The following is a 21,477-nucleotide window of genomic DNA, read 5'->3' as shown; positions in this document are numbered from 1 at the left end:
TAATTCCCGACACTAAAATGATATGGACACTTGCAAAAAACATAAAAAATATATGTGGACACTACATTAAATGGCGAAAATGTGTGGATGTCAGCATAAATGCCGGGGAATGCTATGTTTTGATGTAGGAAAACATTTATAAAGATTTGATATAGCACTATGGCAACGAAGGAGTTACTACTGTAATTTTGTGTTTCCTTGTTAGAGTTGTGGGGCATTTCAGTAGCAGTGCTATGATGTATAAACACTGCTGTGTTTCAGTCTTCCATATAAATCTGTCCACTAACAAAATCTCTCACCTTGGCTATGGTGTACAAAAGAAGATGTTCCTGTAAAGGATAACAGTTCAGGGCTGTAAGAGTTTAGATTAGTGAGGTTTCCCGCTTTAGGCCCAACAGTGTCCTGCAGTTGTAACTAAGTGAAGGCAGCAGCTTCTAAGCAGTCAGTGTATTAATTACATGTCACAAAGTACAATCAGTAGGTCTATAATAACTGTTCCACATTCAGTGTCATTCTGCTTCAGATAACTTTACTTCTGCTCTTATGTGTTACCTTCTTTAGAACAGCCTGAATCTTTTGAAGTGTGTAGATTGTTGTCTTTTATGGATCACACCTACAGATATCTATTATGATGTTTGATGTAAGAAAAAGAAAGATTAATTTCTACATCTACATCTACATCCACACTCCGCAAGCCACCTGACGGTGTGTGGCGGAGGGTACCCTGAGTACCTCTATCGGTTCTCCCTTCTATTCCAGTCTCGTATTGTTCGTGGAAAGAAGGATTGTCGGTATGATTCTGTGTGGGCTCTAATCTCTCTGATTTTATACTCATGGTCTCTTTGCGAGATATACGTAGGAGGGAGCAATATACTGCTTGACTCTTCAGTGAAGGTATGTTCTCGAAACTTTAACAAAAGCCCGTACCAAGCTACTGAGCGTCTCTCCTGCAGAGTCTTCCACTGGAGTTTATCTATCATCTCCGTAACACTTTTGCGATTACTAAATGATCCTGTAACGAAGCGCACTGCTATCCGTTGGATCTTCTCTATCTCTTCTATCAACACTTTCTGGTACGGATCACACACAGCTGAGCAGTATTCAAGCAGTGGGCGAGCAAGCGTACTGTAACCTACTACCTTTGTTTTCAGATTGCATTTCCTTAGGATTCTTCCAATGAATCTCAGTCTGGCATCTGCTTTACCAACGATCAACTTTATATGATCATTCCATTTTAAATCACTCCTAATGCGTACTCCCAGATAATTTATGGAATTAACTGCTTCCACTTGCTGACCTGCTATTTTGTAGCTAAATGTATTCGTAGCTCATTAAAGTTGTCTACATTGAGATTGAATTGCCATTCCCTGCACCATGTGTCAATTCACTGCAGATCTTCCTGCATTTCGGTACCATTTTCCATCGTTACAGTACTTGGGCACAGTCAGCTTCAATGATTTTGTGCTGCCTTCTTGCAACCTGTGATTCTGTTCCTGCTCTTGCCACATAAAACAGGTAGCTTCATGTTTCTATCTCGGTGTGTACGTGTAAATCTCCACTAGAACACACATGCTACAAAAATATCTGTAGCTAAAAATCTTGAGGCATCAAATCTTTGTGTGTGCCTGTGCACAACAAATCAGTTACCCACAGATGAGTCACTGCCTGTCTTCAGTTTTTGTTGTTGTCATGTTATTGTAATTGGTAAATGGTTGCACAATTGTGTTGGTGGCTAGTGCAGGTAGAGGAGACACAAGGATGATAACTGCTTTCAAATAATCGAGGTGTCAGTATTTTATGTTGGAAGTGAGGGACCACTTGAAGTCCAATTCATATGTAAGACAAAAATCCCCAGGGAATCCAAAATGAAGAAGATTAATGTGTGTCAGAACGTGTAAGCCTACAACTGTATGAAATCTTGCAGTTGGAATTAGCCCTTCACTGTTAAATTTGGTTGATCCCATGTGGCTCCCCTGGAAATATCATGTAATGTACAGTTGTTTTGTCAGTTGAAATAGAAAGCTTGGTATAATGTGTGACCTGTGATTAGCAAAAGTCAGAAACTGATGACACACAGTTTCTCAGTGGCTGAGGATCCTGCAATTTAAAAAATGCTTTAGAAGTAACAATTGACTCCTACCAAATTCCAAAAGCCTGATGTGCCTTTTTAGACTACAAAGAATGATCTCATGCCACATGTGATTTTTAGTATGGTCATATTATTCTTTCAAAAGTACCCTGCTACTTAAATGGAAACTTTTACACATTGCAGTGTACAGTTCTGTAATATGTCTGTGTTGTGGGGACATTATCTGGTGGCAATTAATGCAGAGAATCTGAGCTCATTATGTAGCTCTAATTGCAAAAGTACTTTTGTAACGTTCTCTTACCTAAATCTGATGTCGTTATTTTCTCTAAACATAGTTGGCTGTGAAATACATGTTGAGATTGTCAGACAATTTCTTCCATAAGCGAAAGCTCGTAGTTTATAAATTTTTGGCTTGAAATTACTGTATGTTCAATCTCAGAAATGTCTGAGAAGGATTTTTAAGCATTTTTTAAATTATTATACTTGGAAACAATTACAAATAAGTGTATTGTTCAAATTTTGTAGCAGTATAGGCTAAGTAAAATCCTTCTAATGCAGATGACAAATTGATGTATTATGTAGGTACTGTGCATGAAAACTGCTAGCAGTGAATAGTCTAAACAGACAGATGTGTCTCAGTAATGTCCAGTTTCAGAAAATTATCTTACCATAAAAGATGCTTGTTGGTTATGTCTACAATAAGGCAGGCCATTCATTATATGCTATTTCTCACAAAGTAAATCTGCAGTTGCCAACCCATACAATTTCGAAGTATGTGAACTACCTACATTAATTGTATAGAAGTTCTCATTGCTTGTCAAACCTCAGTCTATGCAAACATGTTCAAGATATGTTACTTGGTGCCTCCATATGCACAACAAAAAAATGACACACACACACACACACACACACACACACACACACACACACACACACACACAAGCCACAGTTGTTAGACTTAGGAAGGTGAATGATGTTTCCAGGAGAATAAAGCATGGGGAAAATGTCTTGCATATCCAGTTTCTTCTACACCATTGTATAGAGTTGCATTCATCTTATCCCAACAGTATGTTCTTTTCTACATAGTGTGTTATAAATTTCTGTGCATGTTCCAGAGTTGTGCTTACATATAGCTCCTTCCACACCTGCATCCGTAACAGTTTTTTTTTAATCACTGATTGTTTCCCTACTAGGAACTGATATGTGGATTATGCTGATTTAGGTACCCCCAAGTGTTCCAGAGGTATGACTAGTGCATACCTGCATTATCTGTTAAGCCCTCTGACTCTTGATCAGTCTTGTAGAAAAGCTGTCAACTGATTTACAGAAATTGTGCAAATGATGGACACTATACAGTTTTATACTAACATGACCTTTTTCCATATTTATTACCACCAGAAAATACTATGCACATCAAATGCTTCTATGCAAGTAAATTTGCTCATCAATCAGCCTACCTCTCTCTTCTATGACACAGTACCACAGTAGCAAATGCAATCACTGTCTGAAGTTACAGTAATTCCTAGATGCAATATTTTCAGTATAGTTTGACAAAAACTAACATTCCTTGTGTAGCAAATGCTCACAGCAGTTCCAAGACATATGTTTATTAGATACTTAGTGTAAGGTGCTTTGTCAATGGCCACATCTATACTAGTGTAATTGGGCACTGAACTCCACTGCTGGTTTTTCTGCTGGGTGTGAGGAAGATGATGGGAATGTGTCCATGGATATCTCCTGTTGTCAAAATAGCAACATTTATTAATAAACAGCAATATATTGGTTGTGGGCACTCTAGGCGAGGGTTGCTTCCATTCGTAATATTTTTGGTGGTGACAGAGGTGACTGGTGGATGTTCACACACGTGCCAGCTGCTGCATCTGTAATTGCATTGGCATAACTTGAATATGCTGCATTGCCAGTGGCACTCCAGCCTTCCAGGACATTTTGCTGCAGCTGGAACCACTCACTGTGGGACTCAGTCGTGCTGGCAACTGGGGGGTGTGGCAGGACAGATCAGTGCCCTGTCTCAGCAGACATCCCCAGCACCGACACACTGCTGTGAATGGACCCCAGGGTCCCTGGCCCTGCCCCAGTCATGGTGTTCAAGCAAGCAGCATCCAGGATAATGCCGACAGTGCATTATCACAAAGCACCCCAAGCAATGGCTCCAAAGACAGTGTCCTAAGATATTTAAGGCAGGATAGTTATGGCAGTGGAGTCACTCTGGCACCTCCTGGGAAACTACCTGCATTATGACAGTGACTATTACAATGATTGTGATTGCAGTTACAACTCTGAACTGGTGGTGGTGGTAAGTAACACAGCTCTGTGTCACTCAAACACCTCAAGACAGATGATGTTGATGAGCGGGCTGCTGGTCCTTAAATGTGGCTTTCTTGCTGGTCTACTGTTTTTCTTTCCCAGTAGGTCAGGGGAATATTTTGGTGTTGCTCAGCTGGCCTATCTGATCCAATTACTGCCTCGATGTTGGTGCCCTGGCTTGCAGTGAGCTGCTTCTTGTCATGTCTTCTCCTGTATGGTGAACTGGCTGTTGACACAGCATTATCCTGTGTTACTGTACTCGGCACTCCACTGACCAGTTATGCCACAGTATCATAGCACTGAACTGCACAACTGAGTGTAACACACACAAATTCAGGCTCCTAATACTCCTTCACTTTTTAACTATCTTTATTATTCCAAATTCCTAGCTTTAACTAATTTAATCACTCTCATCTTTCAACACACTATAGTTTGTTCAGTCCCCAATCCAAATATTGTATTGCTTTCACTTTGAGAGTAAACAGGAGTAGAAGTAAACTTCCTCATAAGTGTGGTTCCTGAACTCACCTCTAGGTTTTTAATATGGGAATACGTAAAGCGTATTGTATACTCTTTACCAATAAGAACAGTAGTTGGGTTTTTCAAGTGAAGGTGTGCATCTTTCATAAACTTGTTTTGTAGTGAAAAATTATACTCTTTGCAAAAATAATGTGTTGCTAATGCTTTATCAGGAATGATGATATTATTAGGTTTATATTTCAATATACTGAAAGCATATGAAGACTGATCAATTTGTAATACAGAATGGGCTTATCGTTGTTTTTTGAAAATGTTTTCATGGGATTCATCTTATCAGTGGAACATGATTCCACACATTTGCCACAACACTCAAATCAAGTATTACCAAGGCACCACCCTCTATATAATCCTTCCACCTTTCTGCCTTCCCTTCTTTGCTTAGAACTGGGTTGCCATCTGAGCTCTTGATATTCATACAAGTGCTTCTCTTCTCTCCAAAGGTCTCTTTAATTTTCCTGTAGGCAGTATCTATTTTACCCCTAGTGAGACAAGCCTCTACATCCTTACATTTGTCCTCTAGCCATCCCTGCTTAGCCATTTTGCACTTCCTGTCGATCTCATTTTTGAGACGTTTGTATTCCTTTTTGCCTGCTTCATTTACTGCATTTTCGTACTTTCTCCTTTCATCAATTAAATTCAATATTTCTTCTGTTACCCAAGGATTTCTACTAGCCCTCGTGTTTTTACGTACTTGATCCTCTGCTGCCTTCACTACTTCATCCCTCAGAGCTACCCATTCTTCTTCTACTGTATTTCTTTCCCCCATTCCTGTCAATTGTTCCCTTATGCTCTCCCTGAAACTCTGTACAACCTGTGGTTTAGTCAGTTTATCCAGGTCCCATCTCCTTAAATTCCCACCTTTTTGCAGTTTCTTCAGTTTCAATCTGCAGTTCATAACCAATATATTGTGGTCAGAATCCACATCTGCCCCTGGAAATGTCTTAAATTTAAAACCTAGTTCCTAAATCTCTGTCTTACCATTATATAATCTATCTGATACCTTTTAGTATCTCCTGGATTCTTCCAGGTACACAATAACATTACAGTACATAAATTTAACAAGATATCAGTCCTACTGGCACAACATTCATGTTCTTTAATTTAAATTTTTCATAATTAAAACTACTTTATTTTTACATGAGATGCTGCCTTTGTTATCAACAAATTCCATTATTATAACATGAAACACAATATTTTTTAACTTTAACAGTGTTCCTAACAAGCCTAATCACACATAGTTTGATGCTGGAATCAAACCCAATGTAAAATAATCTCCACTAAACATTAACATTTCATTGCATTAATGAAGTGTTCATAATGGAGTTATGTGGTAACTGTTTCAAATAATAGCAACTCAGCACTGTGTTAGCAACTCAGCAACTCAGCAACTCAGCAACTCAGCACCTAGTAGGTGACACATGTACTTTGAATTATTATAAATTCTGATAGAAGCTGTTTTTCTTGTAGAATTCCAGAAATTTCTTTTGAGCTGGCTTACGTTGGAGTGTGACAGACTAACTTTGACATTGCTTTTCCCTGGCATTCACCCACTGGTTGTTAGGAAAGTGTCATCTTTAACAAATCAATAACAGCAAGAAATCTGGCACCTCCCTTGTGCTTGATTTACAATGCAACACAATGTCTAGAGAACAACCTCATGTTAACAACTACAGCAGATTGATAGCAGCAGTGGATCAGTAAGAGAAATAAGTCACTGAAAGCATGGGGATGGCAATAGGAACATGGGTCTCCATTTACTTATCTCACGATGGTGGTCATGTTGTACATGCATCAGATTGTAGAACACATGCCACATGATAGCTTCGTGCCACAGTAAACAGCAACAGGTTCCTGGAAGCTCATAGGCCTATACATTCATATTACACTGGCTTGAAAAATATAAGGACAAAGCAACTTTTGCATGGTGTCACATCCAAATAACATAGCTCAGAGAAACTGTACATAGAAATAATTATTTCAGTATTCTACAGAAGGCAACTGAAAGAGAAACTGACAAACAGAAATGATGCTTTCATTCAAAGAAAATAAGTACACTGAAGTGGCCATGATTTATGAACATACTCTGGCTTACAAAAGACAGAACATGGTTCTTAATAGGGTGTGTGATCAAGAATGAGAATGCATGATCTGCAATGTGCACCCATTTTGGCACAAGGTTGGTAAAGAGTTCCTGTGTACAGTGTTCCATTCCTCCTCCAGTGCAGCTAACAATAGCTAGATGCTCATTGGTGCATGTTGCCATGCTGCAATGCATCTCCCCAACATGTTCGATAGGGCCTAAGTCAGGGGAACATGCAGGATAGTCCATTCGTCAGATATCCTTGCATTCCAAGATCTCCACATGCACTGTTCGGTGCAGTCAGTCGGTGAAGTCACAACCGAATGCACTCCTGAAAAAGCAAACATTGGGAAGAAGTACTGTGTCGCAGTGGTGTTGTCTGGTCAGTATACTGTGTTCAAAGATTTGAAGGCAGTATGCCCTTGCAACATTGTGCCTCTTACATCATGACAACTAGACTACCAAAATGATGATGTCAGGCAATGTTGGTGAGATGCATTAGTGCTCTCACCAAGAGGTCACACATATTGCATACAGGAACATTGTTGAACATGATCAATTTGGTGGTCGAGGTTTTAGGGCATCGAAAGTGATAATGTTGCATGGGCATATTGCCTGCTAATCATTGAACACAGTTCACTTACAGGTCAACGTCTTTGTGGCACTACTCCTTCTATACTCCTGCCTTTCCAAGAGTGCATTTGGCCCTGACTTCATTTTTATGGAAGACACTGCAGGACTGCATCTAACAGCACAGGTGCAAGAGCTGTAGGTGTGAGAAGATATTTGACCAGTGGGACAGCTTGCCCATTACCCTGTTTTAATTCCCATGTAGCATGGGTGGATGTGTGGGGGAGACATACTGCAGCGCATCCACATCCACAGTCAACTGTCCTGCAGTTATCAACAATGCTGATGAATGGAAAGACCTACCATAAGAACTACATACCAAATGTGGGGGCAGAATGCCACCACATTGCGGAGCACACATTGCCATCCATGGTGATCACAAGAGACGCGTGCAGCCTATTGTCATTTCTAAGAGTTCTGCTTGATTCTGAAAAATTCCTTTTCTTAAGATAACGCATTTAATCTCCAACTAAAGTATATAACTTTACCTCATAACTGAACAGACACTTTGCACCATAATGAGAATACAAGATTGATTCTTTAACTTAAGAACTTTCTCTTGCTCCTCCTTTTTTCTTGGGGGGGGGGGGGGGGGGGGGCAGCAGGATGCACTGTCAATACCACACTGACTCCCAAGAGGAAGAAAAAAAAATTACATCACCAAAGATTATAAGCTATGGAATAAGCTACATGCAAAGAAAGAACAGTTAATTACTAGTATCTACAAAAACTGTTTTTGCCTTTCTCTTATCCTGCAAAATATGGCTAGTGTGTGATAGTGCGTGATAGTGCCCACCACCATCCCACAGAAATATGGGCTGAGGTAGTAAATAATCTGTAGCATACCCTGTAATCTAAGATATGTTGGTATGTGGCAATCTGTTTGTGCAGCTGAAAAGAGACTACCCCATAAATCAGTCTCTTAATTAGATTGCATTCAAAGTTTCCTCCTGTGAATGTACAAACCATTATGAATACAACAAAATATGCTGTAAGTGTGTTCCTTTTCCTGCCATAGGCCTAGACAAAGAAACAGGATATATGCTAAGCATTTTCATGCAGCAAAGCAACTTACACAATATTAACAAAGGAATGGCATCCATCATAAGCATGTTTTTAAATAAACTAACAGATAATTGTTAATGATACATGCACAACATTACAGTACATCATATTATATTGACTACTTTTCTTGCCTGTTCTTTGTACACTCATGTGTTTTCATGTGTGTTGAGAGTCATCACAAATCTGACACTTGCAGTCAGTGGTAAATGCATTTTCCATAAGTTATGACTTTGGGCAAAAATCTTTCCAAAACATTACACATTTGATATTTAATTATACCCTGTGAGCCAGGATAATCTATAAAATATGCCACTCATAACAGAATGGTTTCATTGGCTGATTGTAACTTCAGTTGTCATTGGATAACTGTGAAATTGAGCAAACATCTTTGGAGTGGAATGCATTTTAGTCCGATGAAATAAGTACCCATGCCATCTGCAATCCTTTCACAACTGTACTTCTAGCTGACTCTAGCATTCACTGCTGCAATCACTGAAAGTTTCTTGTTACTGCTGGTGTTTCTAATGAATTTACAAGAATTGTGTGTGCATATTACTATACATTAAACTACATGCAACAAAAGAAAATAAGAAAATTTGAGTGCAGAAAACTACACTGAAACTTCATAGTTACAAAACTTGGTTTGAGGACTGAAGCACTTAAAAATCTCTCCATTAGGGTGCATAAACAGTGGAAACAATCAACTCTGTCCATTCACTGGGGCCCCTGTAAGGATCACAGGTTAATGTTTTCAGTACTCTTTATTGGGTTCCCTTCCATGTGATGGTGGACAGTTTTCAAATTCAAGAGTGAGGAATGTCCATGGTGCACTGGTATATTTATGACTTGGAGCCATCTTTGTAATCATATGATGTAATTGTTCCTACAAAGCACTTCTCATAGCTGGTTAATGCAATAAATATTAACAAGCTGACAGTAAATATTACTCCAACTTGTAAAATCTGCGAATCTAATAACTTTTCCCCTGCATTTTTTCCTGTTGGTCCTATCATAATCATTATCCTCCCCCTTCTCCTACCATTAAGAGTTTTGACTTTCCAACCACTACCACAGGTTTCAACATCAATTTTCAAAATTATTCACATGGAAACCAAATTGTGTTCTTTCTCATGTTTAACCTGTAGAGTAACGCATAACAAAACGGTTTTGTACCCTAAATGCCTTTGGGTTCATTTACAAAAAGATTTGGCATTTTTAAGTCTGCTTTCAAAATGGTTTCACAATGTTTCATCACCTGAGTGGTGGGGAGAGTGTTGTAGCTGGAGCAAATCTTTTCTAGCTGGGGCTTTGGTCAAGTGAAAGATTTTTAGAATCATACCAAGGAATGTAGAATAGAATCTGCCATAACCTGCTTTGGTCATTTTCGACTGTTTTTCTTGTTTTGAGTCATGGGTGCAGCTTTTGTAAATGTGAAGTAATCTACTTATTTAAGTGATGTAAAATACTTTACAGCTGTTTGGGATAACTTGTTCATTCTTCAGTTGCAGAGATATAAGGTGAGTAAAATCAACATTTTTTTAAAATGTATCACATAAAACATGGACTCATCTGTCCACGAGTCATCAGTCATGGAAGATGATGTACATTGAAACAGGAGGTGTTCTTGTACCTTGGTGATATTTGCCAACTAAGTTTCTTTAACATTTAAATAATTTTCCTTCTTGAAAATGGAGATTTGTGTTTGAAGCATAGCAGGTATATCAACATATTTTTGACTTGTAACTGATTTTTTATATATTAATTCATAAAATGATATTGCTTACTTATAATTGGAGTATTGCGTATTGATAATGTAACACAGACCACCAAATACAATACTGATGTAATTTTCTCAAATATAAAACTTTTAAATTTTGATAGAATATTTGCCCTCAAAAGGCGAAGGTCCAGAACTCAATTCATCAAACAGTTTTAACCTGCTAGGAAGTTTCATATCAGCACACACTTTGCTGTAGAGCAAAAAATATGTTCTATTGTAGTTTGATAAGGTTTCCGAATTTATAAATTCTGAAAAAATTTTGTCAAAATATAATTTCCCAGTGTTCATCCAATGCAATAATCTCATTTAATTGGTTTGGCTTAAAACATTGACATTCACTTATGTGCTTTTGCAAACGAAATCTAATGTGGATGAATGTATCACAGAAAGAAAATCAGGATCTAGTTGTGAATAAAATGACAATGGTAGGCTTGATATAGATACTAAATTTGGTTTCCTGGAAGAAAAAAAATTGTGAGCATGATTTGCAAGATTAATTCCTCAAACTTCTGCAGAAACAGCATCTGACTCAGAACAGCAGAACTCCATCTGACCTGCATGGCTGGAGGTACATCTACATACTCAACAAGCCACTGCACAGTGCTTCGTAGAGGGTACATTATACCACTACTAGTAGTTCTATTTTCTGTTCCAGTCTAAGATAGAGAGAGTGGAAAACAAATGATATATTTCTCCAAATCTGTCCTAAATACTCAAATATTGTGTCATAGTCCCTATATGAAATATTTTTTGGCAGCAATAGGATAGTTCTGCAGTCAGCTTCAAATGCCAATTCTCTTAACTGTCATGTTCTTAGAAATGCATGTCTTCTTTCCTCCAGGGATTTCCATTTGAGTTCCCACAGCATCCCCGTAACACTTGCATGCTGATGAAACCTGCTAGTAACAAATCTAGCACCCTGCCTCTGAATTTCTTTAATGTCCTACTTCAGTCTGACCTGGTGCAAATCCCATTCCCTCGAACAGTACTAAAGTGTAGGTAACACTAGAGTGCTATATGCAGTCTTCTTTACAGATGAACCACACTTCCTTAATTGCTCCCAATAATCCAAAGCTGACCATTTGCCTTCCCCATCGCTATCTTCATAGGTACTGTGGGATGCTTGGACTTGCAAAGTCTGGTACCATTTGATGAGGACAGGAAGTAACCTTTTCATAGTAACAGCATTCTCGTTTTTCATGCTTTTTAGTTAAATATCTGATGTTACAAACCTCTGGAACATGAAGTAATGAAAAATACTATGTCAAAAATTGTTAATATTAAGGTGCATTTATAAACATACAAAATTAAAAATAGCACAAATACATGCAATGTATTCTACAGGGCATTTATTACGGGTTGTCTGTATGTTGGGGTGCAACTTACAACAGCTATGGTGACAGAGACCATATTGGATTTCAGTTACTTGTTTCAGATGGTGAGAGGATTATGTGCGCCATCATTCTGAACTGTCTCTTTCTCAGAAATAAACATGTGAAATATGTTTTGAGAAACCTTTATTAGTGTAGGAGTTATGACCTGTTAAAATTTGGGACAGCTGGCAAAGCCGGTATTGCAGTATGTGCTCAATAAGACCACCATTGTGCCAAACCTTTCTTGCCAGTCATGCTGCACACATCACCAGATCTGTGGGTCCAGCTGTGAGACCAGGGCACCATGGTGGCCTTCTGATAAAATGCCTCCTATGTATCCTGTGACTTACAAACTGTTTTAGCCAAAAACAGTCTGACTTCAGTGGCATATTGGGGAGGTACACAGTCTCATTGGAAGGTGGTTGGGGTATCACCCTCTGATTCATCAGTGTTGGAAGCACATAACCATGGAACATATTAAGATACCTCACCCCATTCAAGGTTCCGCCAATAAACACTGGAACCATGATTTTTGTCCCAAATCCCACATAAAATCATCAATTTTTCACCACCAGCACTTTTCAAGAGGTCCATGCAAAAGGGAGTTTGCATCTGACAAGTAAAAAAGATTTTCTTCTCCTTGTAACTAAAAATTAACTTTGTCACTGAAAACCACCTGTCAAATGAACTTCGGATTCCTATTACAGTGATCAAAAGCCTATTCTACAAATTGCACCCGCCAATCAGGGTTACCCTCAGATCTGGTACTGAGACTATAGCTTATCTGGTGTCAAAGTTTTAAGCTGCATGTGTTGCAAACACACCAATGGCACCTGTATATTTCTGACAGCCAGTTCATGCTGTGACTTAGACTTTCCACAAATGGTGTCAAAATTTCTGTTACCATCTCTTCATCAGTGGTTGTTCTTGGTTTTTCAATGCATGGCTTGTCAATTAACTTGGACACTGTCCTGTGTGAAACACCATTTCTCTTAGGATGCTGGGCATTGAAGAAGTCAGCACCAATCATTCTGATACTTCATCCGCCTCTCATTAACAAAATTTCACAATGATACACAGTAGGGACACAATGAATCACCTGCAACAAAAAGCAGAATTGACCACCTCCTAGCAGTTTCTTGAACAGGCCATAACTCCTAGACACAGAGACAGCTGAATAGAGACTTCACATGTGTGTTCTTGATAAAGGGGCATTTCAAAATGATGTGCTACATGAATGAAACCCTCAATACTAGGTACCCACACACAACTCTGAAACCTGATACTGCATATTTCACATGGACTCTATGGCAGAAAAAAAGAAAACTCACAGTGGCTGAAACCAACACACTGAACCATCAAATCCATGTTAGATAGGGTAAGTGAATGTTTGCATAACGAAGTCCACAGTAAAACAATGAAAACTCTCGCACTTACAAGGGGAGGCCACCAATTGTGAAATTCAGATTCGATTCATACTGCGCATAACAAAAGCTCATGGCCAGAGGTGTAACGTGGCAAAGCACCAAGATGCACTTCTAAGCTGTTCTCGAGAAAATTGACAGTTAAAAGAAACCGTTGCGGTGAAAGACTCTCTACGATTAATAATTTTCTACAGCGTCGTGGTGCAGCGGTAAGCGCTCGGGTTCGTAATTGTCTTCATAATGTTTACCACGTTTAGTTAACGGATATTCCAAAATGAATATGTATAGTGAAAGTCAAACGTTCAAATTAGAATAGAGACCCCATGAAATTTGCTGTGGCAGGTATGAAATATAAACTCCACTGTTACACTTGGACAGATGTTGAATCGGCCAAAATGAGCCGCTGCATAACAGCGTAGTTGCCAGCTAACTTCAAAAGGTACATGCAGTCCCTAGCGCAACTTATAACATTGTTGAAAATCAGTGCGTATGTGAGAGCTTTGGTACACCCTGTTAAACAAACGGAAAAATGGAAGCGGTACAATTGAAGAGCGATCCGGGCCCTTCGCATGATAGTGATGTGATCAAAAAAGATTCTATACACAGCGAAGTGGTGAAACAACAATTGAAAGATGTGTTGGTGTATTTTGAAAGCCTCCTTCATAACAGTAATCGCATCTCAGCAGAATCGTCATCATCAATCAATGAAGAAGCCATGGTAATTAGGGAAGAAATGTTCCAGAATACGCTGCAAATGCTCGATGAAAAAACCCTCGTTCATGATGAGGAACTGATAGACATTAATGAAATCAACAATAATAATGCCTAGGAAGACGTTAAAACGAGTCGCATTGCCAACGAATCATCAGACGAATACGAGCCGGACGAGAAGAAAAAAAAGGTACGGCTATATTTCTCTGGATTACAAAATTAGAGCTGTCAATCTGGCCAAATAACATCTAGGCTAGAGTCTCGAAACGCTACAAGAAAAGGGGTGCTCTTGTTTGACAAATATGTGCTATTTATCCAGGTGGGAAGAGCAAATCAAACATTGCGGTAGCAAATTTGATAAATATTGTACCATCGATTCATGGGTGCATGATTGCTTCGTAGAAGCTCGACAAAACTTCCAGCAAGTTACTACCAGATACCTGCAGCAGTGGGCCTTGGGCGCTGCAAGTCAGTTCCCAGATTTCAACTTCAAAGCTTCAAAAACATGGGTCACCGAATTTAAAAAGAAGCATGGGATTCGGCAATGGAAGATCACAAAATTTGTTTCCCGGAAAGAGACGGCTACCCAAGACGAAATTTTGGCCACAGTGGACACATTTTGGATCCAGACGCGAACGTTGATAACTAACTTCGACAAAGATTTCATAATTAATACTGATCAAACAGTTACATAAAGAGCTGTTCACAAATGTCATACGACATGATGATAGAATATGATAATCGGATATATGATAGACAACACAGATTTCGTATATTTCTTATATAAACGATAATTTTTTTATTTTGTTTGTCAGGGTGCCAGTACCAGTCCACGTTCAACAGAACTCTCGCCGAAAAAGGGTCAAATGCTGTCCTGGTAGCCTGAGACGACATGAACAAGGTGACGCATTCGTATATGGCACAATATTCAATCACAATGTCTGGGCGAGTCTTGCCTCTTGTTTTCATGTGCCTCCAAGAGTCCACAGGTACATTTGGACCCAGAGTACAGAAGACAGTCAACGAGTACGCCAAGAAGTATACCAAGGTTGTTATTACATCCTCCAAATCCGGTAAACTAACAAAGGGTTTGTTCATGGACTTCTTTCGTAATGCTTTGCAACCATACGTACAAAAGAAAGAATTTCTCCTTCTGATCAACTATTGGGGTGGGCAAACGAACCCAGCGCTATACAATGAGATGTTCCAGGATGATAAGAAGCACTATAAAAGTCATTCCTCCAAAGTGCACTCCTCTCGTCCAACCGTGTGACGTGTATTTTTACCGGCAGATAAAAAATTTTATCAAGTGCCTTCAAAATTGTGCTTTTTTAATCGAGCAAAACCGTGACATCAACTCCAGAGACGATTGTACAAAAATCCAATCCATCGTCCACCACCAATTGCCTTCTCCGATTTTTTCCGATATGATACGATACGCATGGTATGCATCAAACCTGAAGAATGATAGAACAGTTTTTCATAATGTCAATCAGGTGTGTTCCCGAACAGATAATTTAAAAAAAAATTGTTCTTGTAAAATCACATCGTTTATCAGATGTGCTCAATGTCGTGCTGTTTTCTGCTTTCCATGTTTCTATGATACCTATCACTCAGGTTCGTGCGATACTCCACCTACTTCTGGTCACTAATTGTTAATTATGTGCGAGTGTATACCGAACTTTTCAATAAATTGTATCCACTTTAATATTATTTGTGATATTGTATTTTATTCCGAGTATTATTTTTCCACAACAAACGACTTTCAACAACTTATTATATGCATAATTGTTGCAACTGATTGCCATTATACCAACAACCTGGAAACAGCTTTCACATCCCACAAATACCCTGCCAACCTGGTTCAGAAGCAAATAACCAGAGCCACTTCCTCATCTCCTCAAACCCGGAACCTCCCACAGAAGAACCCCAAAAGTGCCCCACTTGTGACAGGATACTTTCCGGGACTGGATCAGATTCTGAATGTGGCTCTCCAGCAGGGATACGACTTCCTCAAATCCTGCCCTGAAATGAGATCCATCCTTCATGAAATCCTCCCCACTCCACCTAGGGTGTCTTTCCGCCGTCCACCTAACCTTCGTAACCTCTTAGTTCATTCCTATGAAATCCCCAAACCACCTTCCCTACCCTCTGGCTCCTACCCTTGTAAGTGCCCCCGGTGTAAAACCTGTCCCATGCACCCTCCCACCACCACCTACTCCAGTCCTGTAACCCGGAAGGTGTACACAATCAAAGGCAGAGCCACATGTGAAAGCACCCATGTGATTTACCAACTGACCTGCCTACACTGTGAAGCTTTCTATGTGGGAATAACCAGCAACAAACTGTCCATTTGCATGAATGGTCACAGGCAGACAGTGTTTGTTGGTAATGAGGATCACCCTGTGGCTAAACATGCCTTGGTGCATGGCCAGCACATCTTGGCACAGTGTTACGCCATCCGGGTTATCTGGATACTTCCCACTAACACCAACCTGTCAGAACTCCGGAGATGGGAACTTGCCCTTCAGTATATCCTCTCTTCCCGTTACCCACCAGGCCTCAACCTCTGCTAATTTCAAGTTGCCGCCACTCATACCTCACCTGTCATTCAACAACATCTTTGCCTCAGTACTTCTGCCTCAACTGACATCTCTGCCCAAACTCTTTGCCTTTACAAAACAAATGTCTGCTTGTGCCTGTATATGTGCGGATGGGTATGTGTGTGTGTTCACAAGTGTATACCTGTCCTTTTTTTCCCCCTAAAGTAAGTCTTTCCGCTCCCGGGATTGGAATGACTCCTTACCCTCTCCTTTAAAACCCACATTCTTTCTTCTTTCCCTCTCCTGCCCTCTTTCCTGACGAAGCAACCGTTTTGTGTGTGTGTGTGTGTGTGTGTGTGTGTGTGTGTGTGTGTGTGTGTGTGTGTGTGTGTGTGTGTGTGTGTGTGTGTGTGTGTGTGTGTGTGTGTGTGTGTGTGTGTGTGTGCGCACATTTGAATTACAAAAAACAAATAATAAAAAAAAAGTTGCGTGGTGCGAGATTCGATCCGGCGACCTTTGGATTACGAACCCGAGCACTTACCACTGCGCCACGACGCTGTAGAAAATTATTAATCGTAGAGAGTATTTCATCGCAACGGTTTCTTTTAACTGTTGTTTTCTCGACAACGGCTGAGAAGTGCATCTTGGTGCTTCGCCACATTACACCTCTGGCCATGAGCTTTTATTATGCGCAGTATGAATCGAATCTGTATTTCACAATTGGGGGCCTCCCCTTGTTAGTACAAAAACCATGACAAACCAATAATGGTAAACCAATTTATATGACACCTACAACCACTGTCTAACAGTTGCCAAATACTAACAAGAAAGTGTTAGTGGATGATTTTTTCCATTAATTACAAACAGTCGAAATAACTGTTGGTAGCTTATCATACATGGTTTCTTCGTTCATTGCAACAAGCAATAACTTGCTCATAAATTCCTTTATCACTTACAATGAAATTGATATCCATCCCTTGTCCTAAAAATGTATGGTGCCACTTTTGGTCAGTTTTCATCTTTTCTTCTCATAGCCTTCACAACAAAGCTCATTACCTTATCAAGCAGAGTGAAAAGGAATACTGGGAGCACTTTGTTTCTTCCCTGGGGACATACCTCTCTCCGTTGCAGGTTTTTTCTGTGCTCTGTAGCCTCCTGAGCCGCCAGTGTCAGTCAACTCTGCAGGGTCTTAACCTCCAAGATGCTCTGTGGAATGATCAATCGGTCCTCGCAGAACACCTCTCGAAGCACTTCACAGTGGCATCGGCGTCCTCTTCCTATCCTGTTACATTTCTCCAGCAGAAATGCCATGTTTAACAGACCCCCATCTGTTTCAACCCGCACCATGTTGAGCCCTATAATGAACCCTCTAGTGAACGAGAATTATTTCAGGCTCTTACCTCTTAAAGAGACATGGCCCCAAGACTTGGATTCCATCCACAGTTAGATAATCCGAGACGCGGTTGTTCCCCGGAGGCAACATCTCCTCAGGGTTTTCAACGACATTTGGCTCACGGGTGCTTTCCCATCACAACGGCCAGACGGTATAGTTATTCCTTTCCTTAATCTTGGGAAGAACTCAACTTCCCTCGACAGCTACCATCTGATTATCCTCACCCCTTCTCTTCCCGTTTCTCCGCTTTGGCATTTGAGGTCACACTTTTTCATCTTCCTCCTCCCTGTGTGCTCCCCCCCACGTCTTACACATTACAGGTGACTGGGTAATGCATAATTCCCAGCCCCGGTCGACAGGTAGGGTTCGCACATACCACTGGGTACAGATCGGGCCCAGACAGGTGTGATTGCCTGAGCAGCTATCTTCCAAATTGCCAATTTATCCATCTGTCAGGTGTTTGGGAGGTGTGACATGAGGGGTCAACAGTTAACTTCGGGGGTGCACCCCCTCCTGAAGAGGTCACACAGTCGGGACGAGTGCACGAACGGAGATGCTGGCAATCATGGCGATTCCCTGGCAGTGAGCCAATGGTCTTCAAAATCGATGTCTACAGAACATAAACGGAATGAGACTAAAGATTCAAAGACCCTTCCAGCTGCAACACGGTTCCTCATGGTCTCGCATACTGAAGAGTGTTGGGCATCTGCAATGACAAATCCATGTATTATTCAGAAAGGTGTCGATGCCATTAACCGAACCTGTAAAATCCTGCTTTCATTTACAGAATGGTGCTTGGCTTTTGTAGACTAATTCTGATTTTCGAGCATGACAATTGCTCACTGCCTCACTTTTCCGCGGCTATCCAGTTCGCGTCGAGGCCCATGGAACTCCGAATTCTTCCTGCGATGTTATTTATACTAGGCCGCTCGACAGTCCGATCGAGGTCAAAATCCGGTCTTACCTCTCTGATCAGGGTGTCATTCCCGTCCGTCAGATGAGGATAAAGGTAGATTCCTCCTTAGTGCCCTCAAGCGCTATTATTCTCACCTTTGATAGAGTGGTGCTTCAGTCTGAGATCAGGGAGGGCTATGAATTTATTACAGTCTGACTGTACATTCCAAACCTGATGCACTGCTATCAGTGTCATCATTTCAACGACACCGGAACATCTTCCTGACACCCAGCCAAATGTTAGGGATGAACACGGGGCTGATTGATACAGAGGGGAGAAGGAGGTGGACAAATGCAATGGCTCAAGTTATTGGTTAGTCACAAACCCTACGTTCTCCCATCTGGCACTTTTAGTTCTGTTCTCATTATCCCTTGTCCACAAAGGACATGGCCACGCAGAAGTGCGACCTCAAATACAATCTGAGTTTGTGAAATTGCCCAGTGTCGAGGTAACATTACCGTCACCCCGTCCGGCTGTGCGACGCGCCATCAGATTCTCGCCTCGAGAGGCAAAGCCGCTGGCTACACAACTGGCAGACCGGAAAGGTCGGGAGGAGAACTCCCGTCAAAACTTCCTTTTCCCTCCAGCCAAACACCACTCGTGTCTTCCTCTGCTAACTGGTGACGCTTGAAGTAGTCCAATAGAGGCGTGCGGTCTTCTCCTTTGCTGACTCGAAGATCCTCTTCGACTGTGTCACCACGTGATGCCTCGGCCCGGCCGGCCCCCGTGTCGGTAGTATGCACTGCCAACTGTTTCTCTGCATTGGACTTCACAGACTGATAGCACGAGAGAGCTGACATTTTTGTGGACCTCGTGGCCACAGTCGACAGGGTCTGTAGTGCCACCTCGTGCTGTGGGTGGGGATGGGGTGCCCTGGGCAACCTCTGCTGTACTAGATGTGCAGGGGGGGGACGTCATTGAGCCGACCTCAGGTGCGACTGAGCCAGCTGGCCAGCTCTCACTTCACTCACTTCAGTGTGGATGGCAAACGAACTGTGTCTATGTCTCTTGCTGTACTAGATGTGCAGGGGGGGACGTCATTGAGCCGACCTCAGGTGCAACTGAGCCAGCTGGCCAGCTCTCACTTCACTCACTTCAGTGTGGATGGCGAACGAACTGTGTCTACATCTCTTGCCTCGAGGTGAAGGCTGCATGGGGGATGCAGGGTCCTGCCAAATCCCATGCGCTTTGCTAATAGATTCAGTGTGCCATCTGATGCTTGTGGGGGGGTGGGGGGGGGGGGGTGTTCGCTGAGCTGGATCAGAATGCATCTTCTGCCAGCAGGATAGTGGCCACTCCTTCGGCAAGGTCCGGACGGGCATGTGGGGATAGGGGTTTGTTAGTTATTGGGAGCTCCAAAATTAAGCTGGTCGTGTTGCTCCTCAGGAACATAGCAGCTAGGGTGGGGAAGAAGTCCAACATTTACTCAATGTGCTTGCAGGAGGGCCTTGTCCAGAATGTGGAAGAGGCTCTTCCAGTGGCTATCGAGTGTGTGAGGTGCAGACACCTACAGATTGTTGCACGTGTTGGCACCAACGGTGCCAGTCATCAGGGTTCCGAGGAAATCCTTGGGTCCTTTCGACGGCTAGCTAAATTGGTGTAGGAGCCCTCCATCTTTCGAAGAGTGGAAGCCGAGCTGACGATTTGCACCATTGTACCCAGGGTGGACTGAGGTCCTCTGGTTTGGAGTGGAGTGGAGAATCAAACCGGAGGCTATGTCGCCTCTGTGATGAAAATTGTTGTAGATTCCTTGACCTACGCTATGGGGTGGAAGATTGTAGGACTCCCCTTGATAGATCAGGGGTGCACTACACACAGGAATCAGCTACACGGATAGCACAATACTTGTGGCATACACATGGAAGTTTTTGGAACTGGTTCCTTCCCATGGGAAACAAATCGTTGGCCGGAAAAATTACCAGTTCATAACACTGATGCGGGAGTGCCAACTGTAAAAATTGTTAGTTGGCGTAAACAGGTCATTCCAAAAGATTTAAATACGCTAAATCTAATGTTGGTAAATTGGTTAAGTGTCTGTAGCAAGATCCCCGTAATACTTGCTGAAATAATCAGTAGAAATGCCAATATTCTATTAGGTACCGAAAGCTAGGTGAATCCAGACATAAATAGCAGTGAAATTTTGAACTCAGATTGAAAAATGCTTAGGAAGGATAGGACTGATGCTATGGGGGTGGTGTGTTCATTGTAGTTAAAAGCTGTTTAAATGCAGTTGAGATCAATACTGAGTCAGACTGAAATAGCCTGGATAAAGCTGTCAATCAGACAAGGAGTGACTATTGTATTAGGATGTTTTTTATAGACCACCAGCATCCACAATAAACGTTGCAGAAAATTTCAGGGAAAATCTTGAGCATATAGGAAATAAATATCCACATTATCCATTAGTTATAGGTGGAGACTTTATCTGGTGTCCATTGACGGAAAATTACATGTTTATCACAGGGGCAGAAGCAAAGACTCGTGTGAAATTATTCTAGGTGCCCTCTCAACATAAAACCTCGAGCAGTTGATTAGAAAACCAACTTGAGACGGGAACATATTAGATACC

The sequence above is a fragment of the Schistocerca nitens genome, chromosome 5 (assembly GCF_023898315.1).
Source record: "Schistocerca nitens isolate TAMUIC-IGC-003100 chromosome 5, iqSchNite1.1, whole genome shotgun sequence".
NCBI classification, from domain to species: domain Eukaryota; kingdom Metazoa; phylum Arthropoda; class Insecta; order Orthoptera; family Acrididae; genus Schistocerca; species Schistocerca nitens.
Note: the sequence above shows the minus strand (reverse complement) of the source record.